The sequence below is a fragment of the Rhinolophus sinicus genome, linkage group LG01 (genome assembly GCF_036562045.2).
Source record: "Rhinolophus sinicus isolate RSC01 linkage group LG01, ASM3656204v1, whole genome shotgun sequence".
Classification (NCBI taxonomy): Eukaryota; Metazoa; Chordata; class Mammalia; order Chiroptera; family Rhinolophidae; genus Rhinolophus; species Rhinolophus sinicus.
Window position 1 is genome coordinate 138,713,997 of NC_133751.1, and position 12,136 is coordinate 138,726,132.

A 12,136-nucleotide genomic window follows, 5' to 3' on the forward strand; every position below is an offset into this window, starting at 1 on the left:
GAAATAATGCTATGGTCCACCCTCTGGAAATGGCGTGAAATGATACACTCTATTGGATATAGGGGACATGCCACCCCTCCATGTCCTCTTGTCTCCCTTTTCCTCCCTGTCCTGGATCCCAAGAGGCTCACCTTTGTAGAATAAATCAGCAGGTGACCTTGCCTGCTTGATTGCTACCAGTGAGGAGCAACAGCAGATGGGGGGGGGGGGGGCAGGGAGGTGAAGGAGAGCACAGTTGCGTATGGATTCATTTTCGGTCCTCCCCCTCTGCCTGGTCACTGCAGGCTGGCCTGCATCCTCTTCTGAGGCCACTGCTCATTGCAGGTGGCCCTCTCTATATAGGCGTTCTCTCTCTCTCTCTCTCTCTCTCTCTCTCTCTCTCTCTCTCTCCACCTCCCACCCCCCCTTTCCTGTAACCTCTCCTTTACCCTTTCAGGCCTAGAGGTGATAAGAGTGCCTGGTTAGACCCCAGGTATAGCACTATCCTGTGGTTTCCCAACACATCCTGTAAACAATACCTATATCAAGTCCATCTTTTTCCTGCCAAGACCCTAACTCTAACACCCTTCTAATAAACAACAAACAAATCAAAGCAAAAAGTTTAGAGCAAGAAAAGATGAGAACAATTTAATACCCCTATTTGGAAAAGGTGTTGACAAGCAGATAGATACGAGAAAATAGTTTAGTTCCTATTTTGCTGATATCTTCATAAAGGAGAATAATCTGTTATTCATTTATTAAAGAAAAAAAAAAGATTGCTTTGTTTTGAACTTAGCCATGGCTGCAGAATGTATCAGAAGATGGGAGATGATGATTCCACACATGCGCCCCTAGCTTCTTCCTGCCCTGGGTTCCCTTAAGGGCCACAGTTGCTGCTGCTGCTGCTGCTGGTTTTCATGCAGGTGGAGTCCTGCTATCTAAACATGGCATTCTAAAGTTCTTCCTGGACTCTATTAAGTGAGCCCCAGCTCCTCCTGGGCACTAACCTTCAGGGCCCAATTCTTGCAGATGACTCTCCTAAGCCTGTGCCCATCCCTTTATCTCCCCCCCACTCCCAACCCCTCGTCAGAGACTCATCAGAGACTCTCCTGCCACACTAGTTTTATTCCTGCTTTCCACTGGCTCTCAATTCTACAGAGGAATATTATTTACAAGCTCCTATACCCCTTGAACTACATTGCTTCTTAGATACTTCTGGCCAGTGGTTCACACGTATGTTTTCTATGAATTGTTTTGAGTTTTGTTATTGAGAGCAGAGATTACATCTTTGATGTCTGCATCCCCGTTCTCTCTTTTACACGTCATTTGTTTATGGGGCACCTAATGTGAGCCAGGTGCTGTGCTAAGGCATATAACAGCGAGAACAATAGATCCAGTTTCCACCTTTGTGGATCTTATAGACTAGGAGAAAATAGTAAGTATATAAGCATGCAAACCTTGATACATACTCTAAAGGACTGGTGTACAATGGTATAAGAACATGTAACGGGACATTTGATCCACTCTGAGGAGTCAAGGAAAGCTTCCAAGAAGTGGTGACACATTAGCTAAACCAGAAAGGATGAGTAGTGATTCTCAAGCAGGGGTGATTTTGTCTCCCACAGGACATCTGGCAATGTCTGGAGATTTTACTGGAGATAATATTTTTTGTTATCATAATTGAGAGGGGTTGGCTGCTGGCATCTTGTGAATGGGGCAAGTGATGCTGAACATCCTGAGATACAAGGGAAAGCCCCCACAATAAAGAATTATCTGGGCAAAAATGTCAGTGGTACCAATTTTGAGAAACCTGAACTAGGTAAATTACTCCAGCCAGAGAGCAGAATATGTGCAAACACCTAGCTCACACCGAGCCTGGCACAGAGAAGGCTTCCATATCAAACTGAATTTCTAGTTTAGGTCAGTTAGGGTATCACCTCTATTTTTCTTTTCTATCATTACTTCTGTTGGGTAAATTTCTGTTTTACAAGGCAGAGAGGTAGGACTGGATATGACAAAACCATTTTTCTCCAAAATGTACGTGTAACTGAAAGCTTGATTCAGGCAAGAGAGTGAAATATAGTTGATGGATGTGAGGATTTTTCTTCCACTCTAGACTGCTTCAAAACAGAAAATGACCTCTTCATCATGACTGGTAATAGGACTCCCTAAAAGTGGACATTTGTGGTTGGGGGTCCCCATATGGTAACTCGTGTTGAGCTGAAATGGAAATTATGTTTTTTTAGGAACTAAATGGAATAGGAGACAGGAAAAAGGATGAAAGGGAACTAGGATTTGTAGAGTCCTTTCAAAAGTCAAGACCTGTGGGTACATTAGTCATTCCTTTAATAACTATTTATTGAGCTCAACTGTCCTAGATATCCAGGCTTGGGAAAATGAAAGGCACAGGACAGATGAGCAAACAAACACTGGTAATGCCCCAATAGAGTTAATTTTGCATGAAGTGCTGAGAGAAGGCTTGAATTAATGATGCCCAAAGTGGGGGGAGGAGGGGGACAGGATGGGTGGGGATGCCAATCGGGTTGTCCTCACAGAGAAGGGGTTGATAGACATCAGACTTGAAGGTAGAACACGGGGATACTGAGCTGAAACACCAGGGAATAACATATGAAAAAGCAAACTGCATGGAGTGCGGTGGGTGTGTGGTATGAAGGACGTAGACACTGGGTCTGGGAGAAGTGAGGGTTGGGGAGAAGTGGCAGAGGGTGAGGTTCTGGAAGGGGTAAGCCATGCTAAGGAAACAAAGGAAAGGCACCAACAGATTTGCATGTTCAGAATGACTGCTCTGGCACCATTGTGAAGACTGGACGGGAGAAGGCAAGACTGGGCAAGTGTGTCCAGTTAGAAGACCACTGGAGTCTGATCATGGAGAAATGGTGCCACAGTAGAAAGCAGTCAGTTGGAAGGCCACAGGGATGAGGAGGCCACCACATCCAAAAGGAATTCATTTTACCTTTATTTTGAATGGTTTTAAGTTTGCAGATAATCCATTGTTAATGACAACCGAGAGGTTAAACATAAAATAAAAACCAACAGATACGCAGAGCCAGTGACAGTTGAACTGCTACTTCAGATGCTTTGAGACACTGCTGCTTATAAAGGTATTTACACTTAATTAATTAAAATTGTTTTCACCTACGTGAAGCAGGAATTCTTTTCAACAGGAGGTGAGTAGTGGATTCTGGACTCCAGACCAGGATTGAGTTTTATTCTTCAGGAATCAGTGGAGCTGGGAGGAATGTCCCTAGTGTGGGTCTGAGAGGGGGGTTATTGTGAGAACAAAAAACTCTGAAATGGTGGCCCCAGTGTTCAGGCCTGAGGATAAACCTGTCTGCCTATAGGAGAGGAAAACAGGGACCTTGACTTTTGAAAGTACTCTACAAATCCACTTGAGAGGCTGAATTTCTAGTTTAGAAATTTGAACCTGTAGCAAGTTAATTTATAACGTGAGTTACAAGTGTTTAACTTATACTGGTTACCAAATGTGTATATAGCTGGTGTACCGGATTGTATTACATTGTGTAAAAGAGGTAACTGGACTTTCTCTGGGAAGGGATGGGAACTCTCTGTGAAGGAACTTCTGGATCTGATGCAGGGGGCTCATGCAAACCCCTTAGCCTGATGTTCAAGGCCTTGCGTCTACTAATCAAGGTTCCCAGACTACTAACCAAAACTCCTTATGCTTGTATAGCTTTTTGTGGTTATTACACCCAAGTTTAATGCTCTGTGTCTGGTTGACTTTGTGTAAAAAATTGGGTGACCCCTCCATAAAAATTAAACAGAAGATACACTGGCTGAGAATCTTTGAACTTTTCTAGAGTATGTTTCTGCTCTCAGTTCTGGAACAAATAGGATAAATTGGGGAAGAGAGGAAAATGTTAGAAACAGTTTCTTTTGCAAAGACAGTGTTCTTGGGACTTTTACCTTTTTCACTTCGTTCATTAAGTCAAACATTCAGTAATGCCTCCTATGCTTCCTACTTTTTTTTCTTTTTTTTTTAATTGAAATTTATTGGGGTGACAATGGTTAACAAAACTACATAAGTTTCAAGTGTACAATTGTATAATACATCATCTATATTTGCATTATGTGTTCACCACCCAGAGTCAGTTCTCCTTCCATCACCATATATCTAACCCCCTTTTCCCTTTTCTAGCATCTCCCCTCCCTCCCACCCTCTGGTAACCACTAAACTGTTGTTTGTGTCTGAGTATTTGTTTCTTAATTTGTTTGTCTTGTTTGTTTGTTGCTTTCAGTTTTATATCCCACATAATGAGTGAAGTCATACGGTTCTGACTTATTTCACTTAGCATAATAATCTCAAGATCCATTCATGTTGTTGCAAATGGCAGTATTTCGTCTTTTCTTATGGCAGAGTGGTATTCCATTGTGAATATATACCACATCTTCTTTATCCAATCATCTGTAGAACACTTTGGTTGTTCCCATGTCTTGGCCACTGTAAATAAAACTGCAATGAACATCAAAGTTCATATATCTTTATAGATAAATGTTTTCAGATTTTTTGAGTGGATACCCAGGAGAGGGATTGCTGGGTCATATGGTAATTTTATTCTTAATTTTTTGAGGAACCTCCATACTGTTTTCCGTAGCGGCTGTACCAATTTACATTCCTACCAGCAGTGTATGAGGGTTCCTTTTTTTCTATAGCTTCATGAACACTTGTTATTATTTGTCTTGTTGATGATAGCCATTCTAACAGGTATGAGGTGATATCTTACTGTGGTTTTGATTTGCATTTCCCTAAGAGGTAATGAAGTTGAACATTTTTTCATATCTTTTGGCTGTTTGTATGCCTTGTTGTTTGGAGCTCCAGTGGCATAATCAATTAGCGTGCAATACATACATGCTTTCTACTTTCTAGTAAGTAAGGCTTTCTACTAAGTGCTGTGAAGATTCTAAGATGAGAAAACATCTGCCCTCAGTGCCTACTGTCTAGTAGAGGAGACAAGACACGTACACAGCTAGCTACGTATGGTGCAACACAGAAAGTGATAGGTATCTTAAGCGAAACACAAAAAATGCTATGGGGAAAGAAACTGAAGAGATTACTTCAGGCTGATGGGCTTGGAGTATGTCAGCGAAAGCTTTAGGGGGAAATACTACCTGAGCCTTGAAAAATACGTAAACAAGTAGGAAGGGGCAACAAGTTCATGAGCAAAGGCATGAAGGGGGAAAGGAGAGGATGCATTCCAGGATCAGGAACCTGACGGATACAACATGGCGAGTGGAAAGGTTTAGGACACAGTTGACAAAGCTCTCAGTCCTGTCCCTGCCTCTTAATGACTGTTTGGTCAAGGTACTCAGTTTCTCTCATTCTTTGTTTTTGTTGTTGCAGATGGCAAAATACCTTGATCTGTCAACTGCACAAGGTTATTGTGAATGTAAAATATAGTAAATTCTGTGAAAATGCTATATAAACCACAAAAAGCTATACAATAAGGTTACTTATTTTTAATCAAATAATCCAATTAAAACTGGGCAAAGAACTTGCATAGATAGATGTAGCTCTAAAGAAGCTATACAGATAGCCAACAAGCATACGAAAGACGCTCAACATCACTAATCATTAAAGAAATGCAAACCACAGTGAGATATCGCATTAAACCCATAAGGATGCCTAGTATAAAAAAAGAAAAGGAAAACAGAAAATAAAACTGTTGGTAGAATATGTATGTTTATGTCCTGTGAGGATGGGAGGAAACCTTTTAAACTTTGTGAATTGCAATAAAATGCAAGGTGAGCAGTGCAAAGAATGCGGGTCAATAACGTGGACCTTGAGAGATGGTTACAGGATTAAATGTGAGCCAAGGCCGTGTCTTTAATGCTCACCATTTTCTTGCTCAGCTCATAGGTCAGACATAGAAGGCCTTCAATAGTTATGTATGAAACGAATTAAAAGTGCCTCGTGTAATACTAGTAAGTGATATTGTTCCACAGGTGGTACTTCTCTCCCTCCCTCCCTTCCTCCCTGAGGCTGCTGTCTCTTCTTCCGCCTGTGGAATATGCCCATAAAGGCTGACACTTTGTGGCCAAGCGGAACAGTTTTCTGTCCTAAGAACTCTATATGCCTTAATTCTATATCATATTCTCATCTATTTTATAAGCGTCCAGAAAAATGTTAAAAACACCTTTTTCTCATGTTATTCAAGGAGCATCTAAATATAGGTGGTGTTAATAATAAAGCCAATGTTTTAATCCATTCAAATTGTTTGATTGTAAAACAGCTTTCTAGCATTTCTTTAAAAGATAATCATGATAAGAATAAATATATCCTTAATAATAAGGAAATCTGAGAAGCTAGTAGTTTAATTTAAAACACTAGCCTCTTTTATATACTACGTTTTTTTTATATGTTTATATTTTATCGTTCAGGATAATTTTGATTTCCTGACGAAATCAAGGGTTTGGATAAAGGTGATTCTAATGAAAACAGTAGAAAATTTGGCAGCCATTTAATTCTGACTCTAGATGATACTACTATCTTAGGAAAAAATTAGTTTAATATTTTTAAGGACAAAAAAAATCACTTATGCTGGATGCTAAAAATTTTGTTCTAATTGACATCTAGCTTGATGCGTTAAAGAAAAGTAACATCACTTCTTTTTATTCTGTATAATTTTAGAAATAAAATGAGCATTGCAGATAACCCGCTCACTTTTTAGTGAGGACAGCAAGACAGAAGAGGTTGCATGACTTGTCTAAAATCACAAGATTAGCTAACGCCAGGGCCAGAGGTGGAGACAGCCTCCTGACCTACAGTTCTGCTAACTATATTGCTTCACTCGCGTTCAGCAGAACAGTCCATGGCAGAAGAAAACAAAACTAAATTACCAGGAAATAGATGAAGAATTGGAGTAGAAGGCAGAGGAAAGGGATGACTTCAAATACTGGAGGCTCATTATTTACAAAGGCCATTGGTGGGAAATTAAGACACTCATTGCTCCAATCCCAGGTTTGCTATAAGTATTTTAAATGTAGCATCTTTTAGTTGGTGGAACCAAACTTTAGCAATTGCAGACTCAGTACGAGATCTCTGTCTATCTTCTCTTGGCTCCTGATGACCTCTCTCTCTTATCCACAATGGTAGAAAATTAGGTAGCATGGTCTCTGGACCATAATTAAAGGTGCACAGGGAACACAATGAGACCTCGTATTGCTTGTGAACATGGCTTGGGGCTGATGAAATTGGCAGAATTTTCTTCCTTTTATTTTCCTCATGGCCCTCCAACCACCTTCCCCATCCTTGACCATACCTAGAGAAAAAAAGAAAGAGGATTAAGAACAAGGAAAGAAAGGAGACAAGGGAATGGGACAGGAGACATAGGGAGAGGAAGAGGAAGGTGAAAATTAGAGAAAAGATGAGGAAGAAAATAGAACCAATGGGATGGAGCTGTATAAAATACTCTAATGCAGAATCACCTGGCACATTTGTTAAATGTATATTTCTGGGCCACATTCCAGATCGGTCAAATTGGAATCTATGGGAATAGCATCATTTAAAAATAAACGAAAAGCTTTTTGATAAAATAATTACTCTCCTTTTTGTTAATTTGATTTCAAATTTCATTATTCTTATTTCAAATTTGCAAATCCATTTGCTTCTTTAAAGCTGGCAGAAAAAAAAAAAAAAAGTATTCCATTTATTTGCCTGAAAAGCTTTTCCTTTTTATTCTACACAACTGTTGATAATGTTACTTTATAAGAAGACATCGGCGTATTTTCACACACATCAAAGCAGCTCAGAGACACAGCACTTTCCATCAAAAGGATGTGCTCTAATGAGATAGCAGAATAATGTCAAATGCATCCTCTTCTGCCTGAAGCACTGGTGGTGTGGGTGTAGGAAAATCCTGCACGCAAGACAGTGTGCTCCTTGTCTTTTCCTTCAGGTTCATTTGTTAAGACGTTTTCTAAATCACAGATCTTTTGTTCAGTAGGTTTTGCTTATTGGCACTTGGCTAAAGTCAGAATATTCCCTGCTATGTTAGCAGTCCCATTGGAAGGTCCTATCACATGTTGTCAGCAGGGGCCCAATCTGTTTCCACTGTGTCTGTGGTTAAATTTCTGTATGACGGAACCTGCTGTGCTAAATAGCCTTGGGCAGGGTGTCTATACCTGAGAGCACACATGGGGAGTCAGGTATTACATGACATGTTCCCATCGGGCTGTTCCTACATGGGTGGTGGTTGCAGTTTGAAGCCACCAAGTTGGCTGGTGTATTAGTAATGGCCATGATAGAAATCCATATTGAAAAGGACCTGCTGTGTAGTGATCATGTTGTCTAACTGTATTGAACAGTGCCCACTGGGTAAGTGATCATGTTGTGTATCCATATGTAGCTGGGCCTGCTGCGATAGTGATCACGTTGTATGTAACAGTGCGGCCCTGGGAATTTATTGCTATAGATCAGGGAACAGGGCAGAGGAGAAGTCAATAATTGTGCCTGCTTCGGGCTGTTAGCTGTACTATTGAGAACAAGCATCAGCCTCTAGGGTGGGAAACTAATCTTTGGTTTGGGGATGGAAATGAAGTTGACATTCTCAGTATGTGGGGGCTTTTCCTCTCTTCCTACTATTTCACTTAACGCCAAATTATTTCTGATTTGGATAAAGGTGATTCTAAAAGTAATAACATCTGTATAGACTAAAGGTTATATTATAGTTACCAAATAAAATCAAGCTTGAATACTCTGTCTTATTCAAATAGAATGCCTGCAGAGCTGTTCATAAATTTGTAAAAAAAAAAAAAAAAAGGAAAAGAAAAAGAAAGAAAAGAATAAATATCTTGTTAGAGAACATCATATTGAACAGGATGTTTATTGTTCTTTTTGGGCTAAACTCTTATCTGAAGAATTTTCTCATCTCTCAGGAGTTGAAAGGTTGGTAAACCAAGTATTACATTCCAATAATTAATACCTCTTAATTAAATTATATCAACTGATAATAAAGAGGTGAAAAGATCAGTAAGTGATGGGCCTGGCTTAATTAGCACACCAATATACACATATTCAAGTCAGTGTGATCCTTCAAAGTGGGTATTTGGGCAAGCTTACTATATTCTTTGGAACTCTTCTTTTGGAAAGGTCTTTGGAGATAATTTACAAATTATTTGAGCAAACCAATATCATTACCCCCTTATATGTCTGACATTTTATATAAATATCGTCACTTTAGTTATTAGGTTTGATTCTGAGGGATGTCTGGCTCTTTAGGATGGCTATGTTCTGACAGGTTTGTTGAAAACAATCAGACAAATGTTATTTTCAGGCACCATTTGTAAATTCCTTTGGAAAGCCTACCAGTATGTTATACTATAACTCCTGCTAATATCATTTATAACCTCACTTGTGAAAGTGGTAGCAATATATGTTTACAGATAAACATAAACTCAGACACGAGCTAGCTCATGGATTTTTCCTGGGTAAGTAGCCCATCTCTTTCTGATTTTGAATAGGAGCTAACCATGTTGCTATTCAGACAGAAATTTAAACTTCAAAAAAATTAGCTTTAGAAGTTCCTAAATTAAGAAGAGAATGGAGGAAGGGAGGGAGAGTGAGAGGAAAGAAGGAAAGGCAGGATCCTTTTCCTCAAATCTGGGTCTTGTTATGGGATTCATTTTGTCATAGTTATTGAAGAGAACTTTTGGGAAATGAAAAACAAATCAGAATTTTCAGATTAAGTAGTTGGCTATAAGTACGTCCATCCTTAATAAAGACAAGATCTTGTTGAAGGATCTAATGTTATCACTTTGGCAGGGTCCTCTGGGCATGGTGATCTGAATAATAGTTCCACTCTGTGCCTGGGACCCAAATAGGGCCAGGGAATAAGGATTTATGAGGGGTGTGAGTGGGAGGAACGTTCCATTTAGTTTAGCTCTAAATTAAAATGTTTAAAATAAATCATAAACCAGAGCAGAAACTCAAAGTGTCACCTTATATGTGCTGCAGTTCTAAATTTATCCAATTTTAATCACCTCAAACCGTGTAAATAAAAACGCAGAGGGAAGGAAACAGAAATAGTAGTTTTCAAGTTGATTGGGCCTCTATTATTTGTCAGGCACTGTTAGCCAATTTGTATCATGTTATCTCACTTAGTTCTCATAAGGAGCCTATGAGATAGGCACATTATATCCATTTCACAAATATAGTCACAGAGGTTAAGCCATGTGACAAGGGTCATAGAATACATGGAGATGAGCTTGTCTCCATTCAAAGCCCGAGTGTGTTCCATTATCTGACTTTAATATTTTAACGTTTTTCTAAACGATCTATCTAGAATTATTTTTATTATTTAACCTTTACAAAGGGGTTTATGCAGTGAGAAGTTGGGATTTCTTCTTACCACCACCCCTTGCCCTGCCACCATCTAATTTCCCTCAGTAGAGGGAACATATATTTTTTTAAAGGCTTTTTCTTTTTTTAATGATACTCTTTTTTATTTATTTTTATTTTTTTATTTTAAATGTGGTTTTCCACGACCCATCAGCTCCAAGTCAAGTAGTTGTTTCAATCTAGTTGTGGAGGGTGCAGCTCACAGTGGACCATGTGGGGATCGAACCAGCAACCTTGGCGTTATGAGCACCACGCTCTAACCAACTGAGCTAACCGGCCGCCCCTAGAGGGAATATTTTGATAGAATGTTCCAAACATGTCTCTATGTCTAAAACTGGTTTCACATGTTTTCTTTAGTTAGCCACTCAGCACATTTTAAACGGCCGGAACTTTTGCATACATGGGTTGAAACATACTATTTCGGCCATTTCATCTCCCTGAAATAGAGAAGTAGTAGAAGAAAGGACCAAGAAAGTCAGTAGGGCCTTCAGCAGCAAGGTCCAGACCAAGCTATAGCTGCCCCTAAAGTTGGTAGAGGGCATCACTGTGATAGGGAGAACTAGCCTTCAAATGAATATCTACTTCAGGAATCTCTATGTCCATGGACTCCCATTAGGTTATGCTAAAATGACAGGACTGGGTCATCTGTGGGCATGGGTCTGTGGACCAGCCCTAGAGGGGAACGGCCAGTGCTGTCAAGGACCGCTGGAGTGGGTGAGTGTGGAAGACGGGGGACTTGGCACAGAAGCATCCCCTGTATGGCTCTGAATAGGACTAGCTGATGTCTTCCTTTTTTTTGTAAATACATAAATCAGTAACATAGGTGTTTATTATTATTGTCATTATTATGTACTGTACATAATTGCATGTGCTATACTTTTAAAAATTTATTTCAGGTTAGTTATATTTTTTAATTTTTAAAAAAATTATTTTTCAATTACCGTTGATATACAACATTAGTTTCAAGTGTACAAAACAACATAGTGATTAGACATTTATATATTTCACAAAGTGATCACCCCCAATAAGTCTATTACCCATCTGACACTGTACAGTTATTATAATATTATTGACTATATTCCCTATGCTGTACTTTACATCCCCATAATTTTTTTTTTCAGTTATAGTTGACATTCAATATTATTTTATATTAGTTTCAGGTATACAGCATAGTGGTTAGACACATATAATTTATGAAGTGATCCCCCCAATAAGTCTAGTGCCCACCTGACACTATACATAGTTTTTATATTATTGACTGTATTCCTCATGCTATAATTTACATCCCCATGACTATTTTGCAACTACCAATCTGTACTTCTTAATCCCTTCACCTTTATCACCCAGCCTCCAACCCCCCCTCCCACCTGGTAACCATCAGTTTGTTCTCTGTATCTATGAGTCTGTTTCTGTTTTATTTGTTCATTTATTTTGTTCTTTAGATTCAACATATAAGTGAGATCATATGGCATTTGTCTTTCTCAGTCTGACTTATTTCACTTAGCATAATATGTTCTAAGTCCATCCATGTTGTTACAAATGGTAAGATTTCATTTTTTTAATGGTGGAGTAATAGTCCATTGTGTATACGTACCACATCTTCTTTAGCCAGGCATGTATTGATGGGCACTCAGGTTACGCCCCCATATTGGCTATTGTAAATAGTGCTCCAATGAACATAGGGGTGCATATATCTTTTCGAATTAGTGTCTTATGATATCTTTTTTTAAAAGAGGATGCTCTGAAATTCAGTTTCCTTTAAAGCCAGCTTTGGCACAGCCT